Here is a 21,875-nt window from a genome sequence, read left to right as displayed (position 1 = left end):
ACAGGATTCTTCTTGGCTGCATACATATAATTATAAACAGGTAGCTATTGAGGCTTCACTTAGGCCATACTTGACTAGGCGCCTTATTAGAGGTTGCTTCTGATCAGCTGAAGGCTATACTACTTTACTCCTTGACGTCCCGAGCAAGAGTGGACGAGAGCTCGCTACAAACTTGGTACAAGCCGCGGAGCGGAGCTAGCAGCGCTGCTCGCCACTCGCGGGTCCAACGATACTAATACAGACCGCAGTCGATAATTGCAAACCCTAACAAGTGTGGTATCGAACGTTGATACCACAAAATTCATATCCCAGTGACGCTTGACAAAGTTCTTTGCATAAATACATAATAAAAGTGGCACGGCAAATAATGTTGACAGATACCACATTTCACAAACGATTCAAGGCATCGAAACTAAATTTTCAGTTACATATTGACAGCATCGGATCGAGGATTTTATGTGCAATAATGTTTCGTCTTTTTCTTCTGTTGCCATATTCAACCAACTGTGGTGCTGAAAAAGGGGTTATGCACCTTTTCATATGATATATCTCATCTTCATCTACGTCGTCTTGCAGTTCCATAGTATTGCCATCAAGTACATCGCCCTTGTATAAACCTTCTCTATACTCCTTCCGTCTTTCGACTTTTCCTTCATTGCTTAGGACTGGTTTTCGATCTGAGATTTTGACAGTCGTGCAGCAGCTTCTCTTTTCTTCGAGGGCCTCTTTAATTTTCCTGTATGCGGTATCTATCTTTGCCCTAGTGGTATATACTTCTAAGTCCTAACATTTGTCCCCTATCCATTTCGGCTTAGCCATTTTTGACTTACTACGTATCACTCTCGTTTTTTAGACGTTTGTATTCCATTTCGCCTGCTACATTTCTTGCATTTTTTTCATATTTTCTAGTTTAAAATTCGATATCTCTTGTGTTATCCGAGGGTATCTAACATGCCTTGTCATTTTACGTACTTGATCGTCTGCTGCCTTCACTATTTCATCTCTCAAAGTGACCCATTCGTCCGCTACTGTATTCCTTTCCTCTGTTCTAGTCAGTCGTTGTCTAATGCTCCGTCTGAAACTGTTAACAGCTTCTGGTTCTTTCAACTTATTCAGGTCGCGTCTCCTTAATTTCCTACCTTTTAGCAATTTCTTCAGTTTTAACCTACTGTTGTGGTGAGAAACCGCATCTGCCCCTGGAAATATCTTAAAATTTGAAGTCTAGTTCCGATATCTCTGTCTTACAATGGTGTAATCAGTCTCAAATCTTCCTATGTCTCCAGGTTTCTTCCGCATATACAAACTTCTTTCATGATTCTTAAACTAAGTGATAGTGATGATTAATTGTGCTCTATGCAAAATTGTACCAGGAGGATCCCTCTTTCATTCATTTCCCCCATTCCATGTTCACCTAAAATTTTTCCTTCTCTTCCTTTTCCTACTATCAAATTCCAGTCCCACACCAGAGGTAAATTTTCGTCTCCCTTAACAATTTGAATAGTTTCTTTTGTCTCATCATATATTTCCTCAATCTCTTCATCATCTGCGAAACTAGTTGGCATATAAACTTATACTACTGTGGTGAGTGTGGGTTTCGTGTCCATCTTGCCTACGATAATGAGTTTACTATGCTTTTCAAAGTAACTTACTCGCTTTCCTATTTCCTAATTTGTTATTAAGCCTGCTCCTGCATTGCGCCTATTTGATTTTGTATTTATAACCCTGAATTTGACTGACCAGAAGTATGATCTTCATGCCACCGAACTTCACCAATTCTCACTACACCTAAACTCAACCATTTCTCTTTCTAATTTTCTAACCTACCTGTCTGATTAAGGGATATAACTTCCCACGCTCCAGTCCGTAGGACGCCAGTTTTGTTCCTCGCTATGCCGACATCCTTCCCTAGTAATCCCCACGCGTAGATCTGAATGGGGAACAGTTTACCTTTAGAATATCTTACGCAAGAGGATGCCATCATCCTTTTAACCATACTATAGAGGTGCATGTCCTCGGGAAAAATTACGACTGTAGTTCTCCTTGCTTTCAGCCATTCGCAGCGCCAGCACAGCTAGGCCGTTTTGATTGATGTTACAAGTGCAGATCAGTGAATCGTCCAGATTGTTGCCCCTGCAACTAATGAAAAGGCTGCTGCCCATCGCAGGAACAACACGTTTGTCTGGCCTGTTAACAGACACCCCATCATTGTGGTTGGACATGCGGTTCGGCTATCTACATGACCGAGGTATGCTACCACTCCGTCAACGGCGATGCCCATGGATCATAGCAGGGTGGCTAGAAATAAAAAAAAAATCATCCCCTAAGGGGATGAAAGAGGGCCTGACCGATTCATTGATTCATCACTGCCCAGCCAAAACCACTTACGATAGAAACTTGAAATTTGAAGAGGGTATTGAAATTATATTGTAAGCATCGTTCAGTAAGGGATTATTCGAAATTACACCTTTTAGGGAGTGCAGTAGGGGATGAGAGCATTTTTGAACATATGTCGCTATTAAGGCAATTTTGAAGCGAGAAATAAGGAAACTGCTATGTGGTCTCTAGGTCAGAAATAATAATATACCTGCTCCAGCACTTTTGGAAACCGCTGAGGAGTTAAAATAGTGGGTGAAAGTTTTTTTTAACAAATCATTACTGCCTGTACTACTGAAGAATTTTTAAAGCTACATCTCTGAAAACTGGTGTTTGATTTCTCGGTTAGATGTTAAAAAATATATGTTTCATTGTTTATGGACATTCAGCTTCCTGAAACAGGAGATGAAAATTTTTATGAAAATATTTCGTTACAAAAGCATTTTTAAGCAAAATCTAGGAAAATTTGTATTTGGCTTCTCTGTTAGAAATAAAAAAATACGTGTTTCATTATTTTTGAAAATTCAACCCGTATGAAGATAAAATAGGTGATGGAAGTTTATACGGAAATATTTGATCACGAAAGAATTTTTGAAACGAAATCTCTGAAAATCTGTTCTTGACTTCTCCGTTGGAAATAAAAAACAGATGCTTCAGTATATTTTCGAAATTCGATCACTAAGGGAGTAAAATAGGTGATGGAAATTTTTATGAAAATATTTCGTTATATTAAAACATATTTAATGCTAAATTTATAAAAAATTGTAGTTCGCTTCTAAAGAAATTTGTGTTAAAGTATGAAAGTGTCTGTGGAAATTTCACGACAAGCACCCAAAAGACACGATTAACAAAGATCTAGATTCTAGCTTCCAGTCATTTTTAGGTCAGAAGTCACGTTCGGAAAAGGCCATACATCTTTGGCCCTAATTTAGATGATGTTGTAATTTGTGAGCAACATTAAAGTTCGGCTGAAGGGAAAGAAATGTGTGCAGACCGTAAAGTCAATGTGAGCGGAGCACTGGGCGCTAAATTAGCTTCAATTTCTTCAAGGATGTTTAACATTTTGTCTTTTGGAGATAGGTGCAGGGCCTGAAGACATTCTAACGTGAGTAGCTGGTGCCTGCTTTCTTTTAAATGTTCTGGAAACGCAGAATGTCACCTGACTTCACTGTTCTTAGTAAGCATATGTTCGTGGAATCTAGTTTTGAACATTCTGCCGGTCTGTCCTAAGTAGGCCCTTTTGGCGTTCGCAACATACTAGTTTATACATAGCAGAGACAGCATATCTATACTTTTTTTGCTATACACGCGTAAAACGTTCGTCTGCGAACACAATTATTGTACGTTCAATAGAAATGATCTGGTCCAAAAATTTAAAGACAAGGCGTTCCCACCAGAGTGTTGCTTGGTTTCGCTAGACATAAAGAACTTTTGTGCAAACATTCCTGTGGAGGAGACCGCGGCCAACTCAAGAAATATGGAATTGTATAAGTTATTTCACTGCTTGGTGGAGTAACGATGTATATCTTGTAAGTCTGTTACTTTAATTTTGCTATGATGAAAGCGGTACTGACTGACAATAAAACCGGGTTAAAAGCTGTGAGCTGTCTGGGGAGAAGTTAACCGTGCATTACTGCGCAACTGTTTCACCAGGTAACTAGTCTAGGTTTACCACATTACCAATCAGACTAACATTGATTATAATCTTTTACAGTCATACAACAACCGGTAATATATCTATATATAAAAAGGAGAATTTAAATAAAAAGAAAGAAATCAGTTTATATTTGGAAATTTATTTTAAGATTGTTCATTGAAATTTCAGCATATTATACGTGAGTTATAACTGAGCTGGTGCCTTGTTTAAGGATTGTAAAAATGTGAGATTTTAATCTTACGGAACACATCAAATATGGAGCCAAGATTGGGAGACTGCATACAACCCTGCATTCACAAAACAACACCCAAAGAACGTTGAAACATAAGCAAGAAGAAATTAACCACAACCAACAGATTCAGTTTTCACACAAAGAAATTACGTTCGTAACACAATCCTGTCCGTCATGTAATTACCACACACTGGTATACTAAATTCATATTAACTCTTTGTGAAATCTTCCCAAAAAGAATAGCTGAAGGCTACCTTGATGATTACACCACATGCTCCACGTGGTCAACTTGGTTTACAGAAAGCGTATAACTCCACAGTAATTTTGATAATTAAAATAAATTCGATCGAAAAGCAATTGACAAAAGAAAAACCTTGAACTGGTTACTAACGTCTTACTATTAACCTGATGGGTCAAACAGTTATATAAGCACGTGGTACTGGTCTCGCAAAGTACACTCCATGTGGGTTGAACATAAAGAAAAGCATAAAGAAAAGTTGCTATATTGTAAAATATTGTCAAGACGAGACGTTATAATCACACAAGCATTCACATTTAAGATTGATGAACTTAGTTAGAGTTACTGATCAACACGTGGTTCCACTTTACTCACAAAGTAATGACAAAGCAACTACCGCAAAATAATCTGAACTTCACACGAGAATTACACTCCGCTGCAATTTAAGATAGCATTAGATATTTTAGAGCTAAATCTGAAATCAAGGTATTAAGTTTTCAGTTAGGCTGAACTTAAGAAATCCATTGTCCTACGGACTTAGCAGACACGCGCTTAGCCGGAGATCTTACCACTTCAGACGCTCGCCACGGTCCCACAGCAACTGCCTACTGCTGAGCGTGCTTCCTGAGGGTGGCTCACAAAGACAAACGGAAGTGGCCAGAGGGGCAGCTTCCTATACCAAGATGACAACGGACGGACAGAACCATACTAAGGATAGAAACCTCTTTGCTTTTAGGAAGGGTAGCTACCTGTTCCGACGTTGGTCCTACTGTTCTCTAGCAGACAGGCTTGTCTGCTACCCTCAAGCATGCAACTACAAATACATTTGCTCATTCATACTCTCACACAGAAGGGAAGGGGGATGACAGTATCTTATCATATACAGTATATAAAAGAAAGCGGATGTAGGTTCCGTTTGAGACTGTGTGACATGAACTACATATAAACTGTGTTTTAAAGTGTAGTAGTGTGACAGATCGTTCTTGTTTATGTGTAAAAGTAACACGTTCCACTACTCAGTCTCCTCCCAGATAGTCAGAAACGCCACAGTAAATTTAGGAGAGGAATTTACTCCATAAATGACAACAGTTTTAAGAAATTAAACATGAAAGGAATCCAACAGAGACCTTTCAATCTATTTCTCCTTTGATAATCGTACGTATAAACAGGAGGATGCAGGGTAAGGTTCTTGCCGGTTACCTTGCTGGAATGTAAATACTTTAGAGGAGATTCTAGTCTTTGTACTACCATCGTTACACTGACGATTTAATAATTATTTTTGAGGGTGCTATCGAAAGTATCCCCCTCGCCCCCACTGAGTGACGAGTTTAATGCTTTACACCCAAAAATTAGCTTTACTCACGAGTTCATCAGTCAAGACAGTGTCGACAACTACCTGGGTTTGTGACGCCAGCTTACAGATAGTCGTATTGTACTTTATGTTTGTCGTAAACCTACCACAAGTGATTCAGTGACCCACACCTCCTTATGTTACCCTCTCCAACATAACTTTTTTTTTTTTTTTCAAATCTATGATTGACCGCCGGTATGAAACACGCCAAGTCCCGGCTTCTATCAGCCAGGAGCTTGTAACGTGACACATGTGGTACAAAACTGTGGACGTAACCCTAAACAAAAAATGGAGAATAAATAATCAAGTAGTAGTGTACCGTGCAGCTCCGAAGCCGAAGTACATTACACTTGCTTTACTGGGGAACGTCTGGTACCAACTAGCGATACCCCTCATAAAGTATGATGTTAGAATAGCACTCACGACGCACAAAAAAACGCAACACACTCACATACTCACTGAACAGTCGTACAAGGGTAGACATGCTGCCTCTGTATTGTATAAACTGGGATGTTTTAAATGCCCAAAGGCCTACTTAGGCCAGAAAGGCGGAATGTATCAAACTAAATTCCACGAACATATGCTTACTATGAAGGGTGAAGTTACCGACATTTTGCGTTTCCAGAACATTTAAAAGATAGCGGGCACCTGCCACTAACGTTAGTATGTCTTCAGGTACTGCACCAGCCTCCAAAGGCAAAATGCTAAACATCCTTAAAAAACTGAGATGAGAAAGGACTTTGAAACACTTAAAGACTTAGTCTTTAACGATCAGCTGGTTACCAGAAACCAAACATGTTATGACTATATTAGTTTTTAAAATGTTTATATGAATAGCATCCTCTGTCAAGTACACGTATTAAACACTGGCTCAAATGGTTCAAATGGCTCTGAGCACTATGTGACTTAACTTCTGAGGTCATCAGTCGCCTAGAACTTAAAACTAAACCTAACTAACCTGAGGACATCACACACATCCATGCCCGAGGCAGGATTCGAACCTGCGACCGTAGCGGTCGCTTGGTTCCAGACTGTAGTGCCTAGAACCGCAGGGCCACTCCGGCCGGCTATTGAACACTACACGTACCTTAAGAAGAGGGCATAGCTAATTTTATGCATGTTTTCAATTGCGTTTATACTGCTGAATAAGAAGTCTGCACCTACGTTGTACCTTGTAAGAACTTCACACGAGATGACTCTGGTAGATAAACGATGAAGTAGGGTGTGTATGGTGTATGGAACTGGGGACCTGGAAACAATGGAGAGGCTTCATCCCGCCGTAGCCCGCAGTGGTCCACAACCCCCACAACAGGCCACAGCAGTCCACCCGCCCCTACGCTGCCCCACACCGAACCCAGGGTTATTGTGCGGTTCGTCCCCAGTGCGCCCCTCCCCCCGCGCCCCCCCCCCCCCCCCCCCCCCAACCCCGCGCCGCCCACGGCAACGTCTCATATCAGACGAGTGTAGCCCCCAATGTTTGCGTTGTAGAATAATTTCAGTGTACGTGTATGTGGAGACAGTGATTGCGCAGCAACCGACGACGTAGGGTAACAGGCGGGATAAGTGAACCAGCCCGCATTCGCCGAGGCAGAAGGAAAACAGCCTTAAAAACCATCCACAGGCTGGCCGGCACACCGGACCTCACCTCGACACTAATCCGCCGGGCGGATTCGTGCCAGGGACCGGCACACCATCCCGCTCGGGAAGCAGCGCGTTAAACCGCGCGGCTAGATGGGCGGGTTATGAAGCAGGGTACTACAGTATATTTAGTTTTATCAACCCTATAATCTTATTTCAGTCATCTTACTAGTAACTCTATCGTAGGTGTACACTCTCAGTGTTAATGTAGCGGTGTACTTTAGTTTAAAATCCGCATTAGTACATGCTGCAGAGGCTTGACCAACAAAGGAGGGCAGCACTGCTTGCGGAAAATAGCAAATATTTACGAAAAGTGGTATATGTGCTTTATTTTTAATACTTAAATCCAGATATATGTAAAGTATAGGTAACCATATCAACTTCTTACACTATGTGTGAAGTAATGTTAAGGGCGTACGCACCCGCGTCCCCTAGGTCAAGATTACATAGTCGACCGGCAACGCGAACATTATGTATTTTGCATGTGAACTTGTAAGTTTGATTGGAATAGATATTGCGCAGTGTGCAGGTTGTGCTACGTAGTTCCAAAACCTGTAAGTGTAGTACTATGCCAGCACTGTTTTTTCTAGTTACTCGCTTTGTTTAGGTTTACAGCGCTCGTAAAATGTTTTATGGTTTTTCTCGAACAGTAGCTCTGAACAGTACTGTGCACGGAAGGTAATGGCAACTGCCCCTACAGATGTGACGAAAGTAAATTCGCTGTGTATTAGAGTAACTGATGATGGTCGAAGTAGAGAGGATATAAAATGTAGACTGGCAATGGCAAGGAAAGCGTTTCTGAAGAAGATAAATTTGTTAACATCCAGTATTGATTTAAGTGTCAGGAAGTCATTTCTGAAAGTATTCGTATGGAGTGTAGCCATGTGTGGAAGTGAAACATGGACGGTAAATAGTTTGGACAAGAATAGAATAGAAGCTTTCGAAATGTGGTGCTACAGAAGAATGCTGAAGATTAGATGGGTAGATCACATAACTAATGAGGAAGTATTGAATAGGATTGGGGAGAAGAGAAGTTTGTGGCACAACTTGACCAGAAGAAGGGATCGGTTGGTAGGACATGTTCTGAGGCATCAAGGGATCACCAATTTAGTATTGGAGGGCAGCGTGGAGGGTAAAAATCGTAGAGGGAGACCAAGAGATGAATACACTAAGCAGGTTCAGAAGGATGTAGGTTGCAGTAGGTACTGGAAGATGAAAAAGCTTGCGCAGGATAGAGTAGCATGGAGAGCTGCATCAAACCAGTCTCAGGACTGAAGACCACAACAACATTAGAGTAAGCTCTCTTCTAAATCGTTTAATTTCCGGTATAGCTCTGCAGGACAGTACCATACGCTGACGAATACTATTTCTCGTTCTTGTCGATTCTGATGACGCACCGGAAGCGCGAAGCTAACTCGTAACCCACACTGTTTTTCTGTTGAAATACGTACCTACAACCATCCACCCACCCCCCTTATGGTTACATGTATTATTTTTTTATCTTTTCCTTTTTTGCGATATTATTCCCAAAACTGATCTAAGACTAACACTCTGGAAGATTTCACAAACAAGGGACCTTTGTAGATTGTCAAAGAGTCCATTGTGAAGGAGAAGATGTTCGTTCGCGCATGGCAAGCGTCTGGTGGACATGTTCACGTCAAGTGGCGTGTGTGTGTGTGTGTGGGGGGGGGGGGGGGAAGGGGGGAGAAGGGGCTGGTATCGCGTTACTTGAAACCAGAGTGTACCCTGACACAGGGGCCGCTTTTCTGGAGATTTTCATCTGTCGAGGGCAGCTGTGCAGGCGCACTTTGACACAGTCCAGACGTTGAGTCGGCAGCCAGATTTTTTGGGTGCGCTCATATTCCACAGAACAAGACAGAGAAACAATCTCGTTGTTAAACTTTCTACGATCTGTTGAAGATACTCTGCTATTTGTCTACGAACTTGTACGAAAAGGGGTTGCGCATTTACTTTTAATATCGAAATGAAAGTACGATAACTTCATTTGTTTGAGGTGAAAGTAACCTTAAGCGAGTTATCTTCCAGAGAAAACGAGTGGAAGAGAAAATGCTGAAGATCCGTGCTGCTGTCCAGAACAATCTCATGGAGTTACTAACAAACGTCATTGTTTTTAAAGGGAAAAGTTGGTGAGACTAACAAGGTTGGAAGAGAAAGTGCACAGATCCCGTTAAGCTAGAAAACGTATTTCCTAACGCGTTGGTTATGAGATATATGTATCTTTCGATGCGCGAATAAGTTTGCTAACAGTTTTTATTCCCATTTTTTCTGCTGTTGTCTTTGTTTGTCTGTTTATATCACGGGGAAGCGTGTGTGTGTGTGTGTGTGTGTGTGTGTGTGTGTGTGTGTGTGTGTGTGTGTGAGTGTGTGTGTGTGTGCGCCTGTGTGGAGGGAGCAGCGAGGAGCAAATAGAGTGAAACGTAGGCATGAGTACAGTATGCAGATTCAAATGGCTATAGGCTGCCATACATATGCAGACATTAGGAGGCGTGCCTAGAATAGACTAGCAAGGAGAGCTGCGTCACCACCAGTCTTTAAACCGTAAATCACAACTGTATATGTTAAGGTACTAAGGTAATAAGCGTTGTTAAAAATATGAAATGTGACCTTTTTTTTAAATCAGAGATTTCAGCATACCATGGAACACCGTGCAAATTGCAACAAATACTCAACAGCTGTTGCCTTTATTTTCACTGCATAAGTAGGTATCATAAGAATTCATTTGAAACGCTACATGATACACGATGTAACCTTCCCACAAAATATTTTCCTAAACCTACTAATAATACAATGTGACTAATCTCTTAATAAAAAATTGTCGCTCACTTATAACCTTTCAATAATGACTGTGAATTTAAACTGGTAAATTTTGGACGTCAGCAGTGCTGTGTCATGGCCCTGAAAGATCATTCTGAAAAAAATTGAAAATTCTTACCTCAATAAGGTCGCCGGATAACGCATATATATCTGCTCCTATAAGAAATTATTTTGGCACAGCCCTGTGCAATGCTGGCCGATAGATTTCTCATTTATAAAAGGAAACAACTGATTTTCTTTTCAATAATCGGGATAACCAAGGATTGGAGAAATTAGTAAATTCTTTAAATTGAAATGAATGATCGTCAAAAGTTACTTTTTATGAGAAAGATTATTATTAAGAGATTTTTTTAAACAATCACATGGGACTTGAGATAACAATACTACATATGCGCGAGGCTGCTTTTACCTTATACTACAACGCTGAGACTCCGCCATCGCTGCACACGACCGACCCAGCCAACACGATACACCAGACTGCTCGTTAGCAACTACTTACTCCTACTGCTACACAGTTCCTACTGCTGCCGACACTGCTCTCTGGTCTGCGATTCTATTGTAGCTTACATATCGCAGGCAGCGCGTGAGCAATCCATTGAAATTACATCTGCTCGAGTGCGCTAGCAACAAATTCCTTAGTCATGGACCTCTTACAAAGGAAACAATCCAAATCAGTGGAGGTGAGTAATAAGTAGTAACTTCGGCATGAGAAATAACAATAGTGCAGGAAAAACAAGGATTATGGTTGTAATTCATCTTTACTGTACTGGGAGAAAGATGCATGAGCAGACTGCATAAGTAGTGGATAAGATCCTTGGCTCTGTGTTTAATGTAAATTGTGGTGCATTTGCTAGTCCGTGTGTTCTGCAGCGGAGGCCCAGTCTTATTAGAGGCATAGTAGCGAGCAGTAGAGTTTTAGAGATGTAGATGTGATATTTGTGTACGTGGGAAAAATTATGTTGAATACTTTATCATGAAGATGAAAAGTTTGTAAAGCCGCTTTATTGATTGCATTGATGGAGAGGATTTTTGGAGGAGTATTTCAAGGTAAGCCACGCAGGCGCAAGAATGTAATGTTTGTTTGTCAGAACTATCAACCGAAGGAAACCTTCGTCAACGAGGTAATTAATAATACTCAGATTTTTGTTAATTTGGCCTCTTTGCCTCCATTATGTCACAAACTGCGCAGTTGGTTGAAATATCTGTAATTTTTGCAATGAGGGAGTTTCATGAGTGTTAGAGTGTTCTTATGTTGTACAGTCTGTTTTGATAATAATCAGTGATTAATTATTCAAGAACGCTTTTATTTAAAGCAAAACCATCCTTCATCATTCTTAGTAACGTTTGAAATATTTTGCTGTGTATGCATTGCACATTACGCCAGACGGAATCATAGATTGTTTCTGAAAAGCAAAGAAAAATGTAGATTGCTTTTCTTTAGCTGCTGCATTTACTGATTTCAATTTACTTTCGACAACGTCAGTGCACCAGACACAAAACTGCATGCTGAGAAAGAGGTAACTTACTTTTCTTTAAAGGGAGATCTCATTTTGAATTTTTGTGAGCAAACAGCTTGTCATCAGATTTTTCAGGAGTTGTAGCAAGTAAGCAGATTAATTTATTGTGAACACTGAAGGTAATATTAAACAGAAATTTTCTACCATGCTGAGCACTGTTTTATTTTGTGGATACAAGTCAAACATTGCAATTTGTGTTACGTATCTTTCATGACGTACTTCTATGTGTAATTTTCACTGCGTACGCACTCAGTTTCTTTTGTGATTTAATTAGATTCATTTTCATTATTTCACATTCAGCTTTTTACTAAGATTTAAGTTTTGTCTCATGACACTCTTCACATGTGCAGCATAGGGCCAACAAGCAATCAGTTTTGCTCAGCAGCTGAATACGATATCTGAAGCACTCGTTACACGAAGAGAAAGTTTATGAAAAAAGAATATTCAGTGTTTTACATACAGGAAAATTACATATGAAGCTTACATAGTAACTGGAACAACGAATTTCTGTACCTTTTTTTTGAAGCAGTACAGTACCTAAATGGATATGTGGATTTTATATTTCATTTTGGGAGAAGTGAAGATCAATGGTAATTCAAGTAACTTGAAGTATAGCGTCTACAATCATTGTACGCTTTGTCAGTACGTTCCCGACTTAATATGTTCAGATTTTTCTCTCAAAATCATTAAACTGATTTGACGAGGATGCGTAGGATGAAATAATAAACGCTGTTATAAGTAATAAAATTATAAACAGCCGACCAGTTGCAATGGATAAAGAAATTCTTTACCATCGCCGTTTTTACAATTGTCGGCATAGATCCATGTGTCAAAAATAAAATATAGCCCTAGAATTAGTCCTTACTAATGTAAAATTGTTACCTTCTGAAGAAGACAAAGTTATATTTGTCGAAACCTAGGTAAAGAATTCCTTTATCCATTGCAACTGGTCGGCTGTTTATAATTTTATTACGTGAAACCGTTGTTGTTGTGCAGCTATGTTTAAAATATTGCAGTTATAAGCATAAATTTCCATTCGAACACGAATTCCACGGATGAACATGTGACCCATCACCACACACTTAATTTTATCAGTACCATTTTCCGCTACAAGTTAGAAACACAGTTGGTAGTTATACAGAATAGTAAAAGCAGCCGACAGAACCGGCAGCAGCAAAAACACACACACAGCAAAAACTCCCAACACACTGAAGTTTGTTTAAGGGAACTTTAGCATTCCAGTGTGTCATAAAGAACTAGATAAAGAAATCAAAATGCTGTCTTTCACACTCCATGTAATGACTGATTAAAACAAAAACAAACTAAAAGGCTGTATAAAAGCTCAGATTACAAGTATAAAAAAAGAATCACGAGGTTCTTCACTTTGTCATTAACTGTAAAAACGAAATTTAAGAGTTGCGGAATACACATGGTTTTATACCTCCAACAAAATATTTGCAAAGAAAACTTACACATACAAATACCTTACACATAGAAACATACATGAGTGTACAGAAACTTAAACTACCTCAAGTTTTACACTGGGAGATCATTTAGCATCAGATATCAGTTACATCGTCAGATTTAAGTGGGCATTTTAATATACTATTTATTTACTTATTTATTCCATTATAGCCTGTGACCCATAATTTAAAAACAGGCTGTATTTTAGTATGCTGTTGAAACTCATCTTTTGGAAAGAGAAAACTGCTTGATGTCATGTATCACAAAAAACACATGACAGTAAAAATTAACATCCCACCGCCACCAGTTCCATCGCAAAGGTCGTACGATATCCAGGAGGAAGGCGGAAACTGAGTTCTCAATATAGGGGAAGGATTGCCACTCATACCGCAACAAAATACTCCTCGAGTTCCAAAAGCTTCATTGCTGGATTAAAGAAAATAGAGAAGTTAAGATGGGCTTAATGCTTTACATTATCTACTCCCACTTGAGTACAATGCACCAGATGTCCATATAAACATGTCAAAGTGTCTGAAACGTCCTTCTCTGTCATGTTTCCAACTCGTGCGTCACATTGACTTCAATGTCGGTTGTGTCATCAAACTGTTGACCGTTCATGTGAATTTCTGCAGTTTGTCGTTTAGGGGTAGGTTCGTACTGACGACATCAATTCTCGTCACATTATGACATTCTCGTCCCCTGTTTGCATTTCACTCAGGCAGAGGTAGGAGACCACGCGTCATTGTCTATGTTCATGAGGCGAGACGCGCACACATTTTTCTCTTCTTCAGAACATTCTGGAGAATGTCATGAAGACTTGATTGGATATGTTGCACCATTGCGATTTTGAACAACAACGTTGTTAAAATGCCATGATTTTATAAAATTTCACTTGCATCTCTTTCCTTGTTTTATCCTTTTTATCCTTGACGTTGTTCTTATTGTACTACATATACGCTGGAAAGTGACAGTTTTCTTCAGTATGACCATATTTTGATCATATGATACTTACTTCCTTACTTATCTGTGGCTTGGGCCTTAGTGACCATATTCCTGCTCCACACACCTCCTCCGTCGTTCCTGGTTGCGAGCCTCCTGCCATCACTCGTCCGCTCCTAGTACCATGTCCTCGGTGTCCTTGTCAATATTGTCCTTCCATCTTGTCCGCGGTAGTCCGCGGTACCTCCTTCCAGCTACATTTCCCAGAAACACATCATGGGGTATCCTCCCTTCATTCATCCTTGATACATGTCCAGCCCAAGTCAACCTCCTTCTATTTTTTTACTATCAAAAACAGTCTTGATTACGGTGACCGGTTCCGACCACTACTGTGGTCATCTTCAGACCAATGAGTAAGAACCTCCTTCTAGTGGTAAGTCACTATTAGTGATGACCACAGTAGTGGTCGAAACAGATCACTGTAATAAACAAATTGTGATCAAGACTGTTTTTGATAGTAAATATTTGTAACACACTGATCACTGTTCACTCCCCCAATGTATTCAAAAGTAATCAACCTTCTTCTTCTTATTATTCTTTTTATAATGTCAGGCTGTGATTAAAGCTCTTTTAATTCTTGGTTTTTTCGAATTCTCCATTCCCCTGTTTGTGAATCTATCACAGGACCATATATTTTTCGGAGTATTTTTGTTCGAAAACAAGTAGTTTCTCTTCATCTGTTCTAAAGGTGAGGCTTTCACAACCGTACATAACCACTGGCATAATCATACTTTAGTACAGCCTGATCTTAAAAATTCTTGACACAGATCTCTTCTTCAGCACATCTTGAAGGCTAAAGTATGCTCTGTTGCCTCCGACAATTCTTGCATTTATTTCAATTTCACAGTGGTTCTGATCACTGAAGAGATTACCAGGGTATTTGAAAGTATATGAATTGGAGATTGTCCAACGTGAGCGGGTCCGCATCTCTCACTCAGGACCATGTATTCTGTCTTATCTTGACTGACCTGCAGGCCTGCCCTATTGGCAATCTCGCAGTATGAGCCTGCCATTCGTCTGAGCTCTTCTCTACTACCGCTGATTAGGATTATACCATCCGCGTATGCCAGTCGAGTCATTGACATGTTGTCTACGGGTATTCCAATGGGGTCAGTTTTCATAAATCATTCCCAGTATATTTTTTCTAGCAAAATGGTGAATAATATAGGGGAGAGAGCGCGTCCCTGTCTCAGGCTGGTTCGAACTTCGAACTGTTCTGATAGATCGCTACTTGTCTGCACTTCAAAGAGTGTTTGTTCTAGACACATCGCCTCTAAGAGGACTATTTTAGACGGAAACTGAAATTACCTTAGTTTTCTGATCATAGTACCCCTGTGTACGCTGTCATAGGCTTTTTTGAAGTCAATGAAGAGCATGTGCATGTCTGTATTATATTCCCATCCTAAGATTCTGAAATGGGCTGCCTGTTTTATCCTTTCATTGTTGAGGACTTTTTTGTTCGTGCTGGGTGAATACCTAAAAAGGCTATAGTTTTAGTTTTATTCGCAGATATTGGTCGACCGTAGCTTGCGCTGCTTTCATTTAGTTTATGTAATCCCACATGTAATTCTTCTTGCCTGTATTGTATAATACATTGATCAAACGCGCATAACATGGTATTACTGTGTCTGTTCCTCCCAGTGTTTATACCTGGTGTTTTTCTGACCTCTTTTCGATTCGCTGATCACGTAACCTACAAGGATATTGAATGATTTTGATTATAAGCTGCACCCTTTATTTTCTCCGTGTTCGTATTTCAGATGTAAGTTCTCTGTTTCTATTCTAATTCTCATGTTCATATGTAGACATCTGCCACTTGGATCAGATGTTTTGGCCATAGATTGTGTATTCCGTCGCTCGGAAATATTTGAACTGTTCGTTTTTTGCTCTCGCTCTTCGTGGGTGGAACGGTAGAGAATTAGTCTGAAGATCATTCGATAAACCCTCTGCTAGACCCTTAAGTGTTGATTGCAGAATAGTCGTGTTGATGCAAATGTATAATGATTTGAATAGACTACTATATTTTCTTGTTCAAAGTCGACGTTTATTTCTACACTTGATCAACAGTACTCGAGGACATGCTAGTAGTAAGAGAAATTCCCTGAAATCAAGACATTTTACAGCAAGCAGCTGTAATGGATATGAAGTCCATACATTTACCCATAAATTTCTTACTCAAGTCTCCTAAGAATCTGGAAGCGTAGAAATGACAGAGACAATCGGCAGAGAAGGGACAATAACTATACTTCTTCATATCGCGATCTAGCAATCACTGGCATCATCTCGCTGCACTAAACTGCTCTGACAGCACAGCAGGTAGTTTTTCTGCAGAACTCCGAGTCTCATGCTTTTCCACACCGTAAAAGTCATCAAGGAACGCAGTAGCGGCTCCGCCCTTCACCACTTGCAGCTCCCAGGCAAGTTATGACCCTGCACAAGTTATAACCTGCGGCCACGAAACGCACATCTGCTACCCGAGGTTTCCGAATAACATAATCTGCTGCACGAAGTCTACGAGCGCATATCTGACGCGACTCGTATGTCTGTTACTCAGAGCCAGTATGTGTAACCCAGCTTGGCAGGCTCAAGCAGATAAATATCAGTGGCTTGTGGGGAGATACGCAACTCGCAAACACGTAACCTCCATACAAATCTACCCTCGGTCTACACAAATCAAGTGAAGGTTTGTAAGTATTACAGATATAGAATACAATAGGCGAACTACGTCATGACAGCAGTAAGCCAGCTTCAAAAACTCTCTGCCGTGTTTAATGTAGTCGCGAGAAAATGTCACGGTCGGGGCCAGCAGTAGTTAATAACTAAAGGAATGAAAAACCAGCATTCAACTCCTACGTGTTAATGATGGCAGCCAGGTGTCTTTGAGAGGGTGCGCCGTTGAATGCAGCGTCGATGTCAGGCGTGTGTCGATGCATCTTAACAAACTTGGAACATCTCCTGTAGTGGACGGCCGTTTGTAGCATGTGAGGAAATAACTGCAACGCCATTTTGTAGCCGCGGATGGCCTCTGCGACCCCCGGTCACTATGTTATTACTGATCCTTGTATGCCCGACGTGCCATAGCAGTTTGTAAAGGTTTTTTTGAATCAATCTGTATAGAGATTACGGTAAACTATTGCATTTCTTTTCTTTCTACCCACACCGTAAGGTTTTTACGTATTTTCCTCTCCAACGTGAGCCTCAGGAAACTGTTGAAAACTACGGTATACTATACATAATACATCAGTACTATACGAATTACCACTAACGATGACCTTAGCGTACCGACTGCCCACTGCTCGCAGCGTAAACGATACCGTACCACACGCATAACTTCGTTTCAGACATCCTTGTTTTTGGTAGGTTTATCTTGGTTGTACACTGTGTGCTGGAACTGGTAAGCCCTTTAGATTTATTGCTAGTTAGGGTCTCCTATCTGTCCCACTATCAGCTTGTTTTAAGTTTCGCTGAATAGAACACGGCCGGCCGGTGTGGCCGAGCGGTTCTAGGCGCTTCAGTCTGGAACCGCGCGACCGCTACGGTCGCAGGTTCGAATCCTGCGTCGGGCATGGATGTGTGTGTCCTTAGGTTAGTTAGGTTTAAGTACTACTAAGTTCTAGGGGACTGATGACCTCAGATGTTAAGTCCCATAGTGCTCAGAGTCACTTGAACCATTTGATAGAACACGACTCTTCCGTGGGCCGGATGTGAACAGTACGCTTCACCCTGAACGACCCCCTTAGGAAAATTAATGAATTACTGTGCTGATAAACCTCTGACGTTATTTGATTTTCAAACAGCTGAGCTAAACTGAACATGCACAGACATTTCTCTCTTTACTTATTCAGATCATCAATAAACTGACACACAATATTTTTAGCACAACGCAATCTGACTTTCAATAATCCCTACAAAAGACTGGCCCTGACTGACAATAATCTATACCTTTCATGAATCACTTACCTCACAAAAATCTTCGTTACTCGAACTACTGCAATACAGCGAGCGCCAATACCGCCAGCTAAATAATAGATTCTAACTACTGAAGTCACTAACTACTGATAGGCATAGTTAGCAAATGAAAGATTTTGATAGAGAACAAACAATGTATTTATCTTAATAGTGTTCAAAAGTCATAATATATATATATATATATATATATATATATATATATATATATATCAGTTCATGACATCCAGTCTTACAAATTTACTGTCTCTGATGGACACACGTCCAGATCATCCGCTCTCAAAACTCTGCCATGTCTCTCCACACATCCACCACTGCTGGCGGCTCAACTCCAACTGCGCAACGCTACACGCTGTTCACATCCAACTGCCCAACACTACAATAGCGAATATTTCATCAATGCCAACCAGCCACAAACTGCACACAGCACAGTCAGTGATTTTCATACAGAGCGCTACGTGGCGTTACCAACATAAAAACCTAAACAGCCTACTTACAAACTCTTAGGAGTGGAAAGAAAAACACTTGAATGGAGGTCGATGACAACTGACTTGAAGTAAAAAGTAAACGAAAAGTTTTCAAGAGATTTTTTTCAATCACAGTGCGTGTGAGCATGCATTCTCTTCACAGTATGTTATGTATAATGCACGATATCAAATGGAATTGCGGTTCGTGAAACGACTCACGATCACGAAGAGAAGAAACGTAAGCGTTGAATGCCCAGAGCTCCCTTGCACCCATAAAGATTAAGACATATAGGTACTAGCAGAACATTTCTAACCTACTCGGTACCCTACAGGTGTGTTAGTTGCTCGAATGAACAGTCGACCTGTTTTGCTCGTTATCTGATAGTAAATTTAAGTACGCCAGATGTCGGTGTGAAAGCACACGCTGCATTTCCACGACCGTCGATCTCTGCGTGCTGCGTGTTTTGCGGTGCGACATGTACTGCAAATGCGTGTGAACGACGCAGTAAGCCATGACGGGTACCTGTCGTGAGGTCGCGCAATAGGCGCTTTAACCTTTGGATCACGCAGCTGGTGCGTTGCGTCCCGTTGGTATTCATTTATTCGGCGCAGCTTGCTCAACGCTGCGCCGGGGCTCAATTGGTGAGGCATCACCGTCACGGAGAACGAGACGCGGACTCCTGAAGGTCGGCGATTAGAGTGCAGGGGACCAGCCGTGTCCGGCACGACCCCGCGTCAGTGCGGCAGCGGGTTCTCTCAACACCTGCAGACAACTCAACAACGGCGTTCCGTCTTCTAAAGCAGCAATTCTCAATCCTGTGGGGCGCGCACCCTTGGAGAAGAGGGGAGGCTGTGTGCTGTAACACTACATGGGAGGCAAACAGAAAAACGAATTTAAAAATTGATCTAATTTTCTCATTTTGAGAATACTGAAGGAGCTGTCTCTATTGACTCGATAAAGAAAAAAATTATCAGCCTAGATGGCATAAAATATTTCTTTATTTAAGACAAACAGTTTCAACAGACTTTGCTGTCATCTTTAGGTATTAAAAATCATTTTGTTCTGAAACGTTTTTATTTTTTCGTCGAACTTCTCGTCAAGCTTTCAGGTGGATGAAAGCACGTTATAAAACATTGACGTGAGGTTCTACGTAAAATGAACACATATCACAACAAAAAGATTCTTGAGACCTGAGGATGGCAAAAAAATCTATTGAAAACAGTGGTCTTAAAAAAGAAATATTTTACGAGATTAGGATGTTGAATGTTTCTCAGCAAGCTTAAAAACCGATTGACCTCACGTCAAGTTGTTACATGAGTAAAAATAAACACATTACAAATGGTCTGGCATAATTTACGGCAAACCTTTTATAGAGTGGCGATTTTTATCCATTTGACAACTGGTCGTAAGGTTCAATGTAAAATGAACACTTTTCACAACAAAAAGATTTTCTAGACCTTAAGACGACTGCGATATCTGTTGAAACTGGTTGCCTTAAGCAAAGAAATATTGTGATCTAGGCTGCTGAATGTTTTTTAGCAAATTTATTAACTGATTTTCTGAAAGGAAAGCAAAGCAAAATGCATACTGACGTAATAAAAAATTAAAATTCACATTTACGCTGATATAATGCATTTACAAATATAACTGTATGAGTACTGTAAAATGTATACTCACGGCCGGGACTGTCACAACTAACAAAATATTCCGGGCTATTATGCCGTGGTCTAAGGGATTTCACTTCAAATCCCGACGTTTCGGTCCCATCTGCGGAGGACATTTTCAAGGGGGATCGTAGCTTTGTTGAACGTCCGATTCACACCCTGGCTCACTGACTGCAGCAAAATTTAGCTTCTGCTCAGTGGCGTGATGTCATATGTTTTGAATGCGCGAGTGCAGCTGATCGTTGTCGACTGCCCTCGCCCGCTGTTACTATCATCCCATGGTGGAAGACTGGTACATATCTTCTCCAGCACCGGAATCGAAATTTCACTGAATTTCACGCCATCCTCCTTCCTACTAAAATTCCTGGGGTGTTTCACAATCTCTATGGCCTCTCCGTATAGCCTTTCGTGGTGTACGTTTGTGGCTGCCAGCACTTGAGTCCGGTCGAAATGAATGTTATGGGCTCCTGGCTGTGAAGCACGTTCCGCAACAGCTGATCTGTCAATCTCTCCTCTTCTGCAATTGCCCAATGTGCTCTTCGAGTCGTTTTTTAACAGTTCTTTTTGTAGTACCCACGCACACCTCCCCACAACACGGAGTCCTATAAATTACAGTTTTTTCCAGCGGTTGGTGGGAATCCTTGGCCGAATTTAGATGATCTTGTATCTTCCGTGTTGTGTAAAGTACCACGATGTTCCGCTTTCTCAAGGTTTATCCTATGCGGTCAGTCACGTCCATAATGAATGGCAGGAAAACTTTCGAATTCACCGGCGCTTAAGCATCACTACGATTTAAAGCTCATTTCACCTCAGCGAACGAATAACCAGTCTTGAGCAATGCAGTCGTGAGGCGTTTTAATTCAGCATCAAGCAGCTGTGGTTTACAAATTGTCCTTGCTCTATCCGCCAACGATTATGACGCCTGACTTGTTCTGTGGGTGGTGGTTCGAATCCCGGTGTAGGTAACTGTCTGTGTGCGTGGGTCTTCGGTAAACTGTGTGGCCCAAGCTACCATCTTCTTTCCTGAAAACGAGCACATCAAGAAAATTTAATCTTCCACCTGCCTCCTCCTCCTTCGTAAACTGAATCTTCTATTGAAGAGAAATCCCTTAGGCCGCAGCATAATAGTCCGGAATATTTTATTAATTGTATGAGTACTGCACACCACATTTAATAATTACCTTTCCAGTGCCCAGTTGAAAACAAGTGTAGTAATTATTAGTGACTGTTGGGCCCAGCCCGCCAGGCTAGCCGAGGGCGCTAATGCGCTGCTTCCTGGACTCGGGTAGGTGCGCCAGCCCCGGTTCGAATCCGCCCAGCTGATTAACGACGAGGGCTGGTCTGCTGGCCAGCCTGCATGTGGTTTTAGGCAGTTTTCCACGTACCACTAGGTGAATACCGGGGTGGTTCCCACGTCTAGCGCCCGCATCTCGTGGTCGTGCAGTAGCGTTCTCGCTTCCCACGCCCGGGTTC

The sequence above is a fragment of the Schistocerca piceifrons genome, chromosome 8, assembly GCF_021461385.2.
Source record: "Schistocerca piceifrons isolate TAMUIC-IGC-003096 chromosome 8, iqSchPice1.1, whole genome shotgun sequence".
Lineage (NCBI taxonomy): Eukaryota > Metazoa > Arthropoda > Insecta > Orthoptera > Acrididae > Schistocerca > Schistocerca piceifrons.
Note: the sequence above shows the minus strand (reverse complement) of the source record.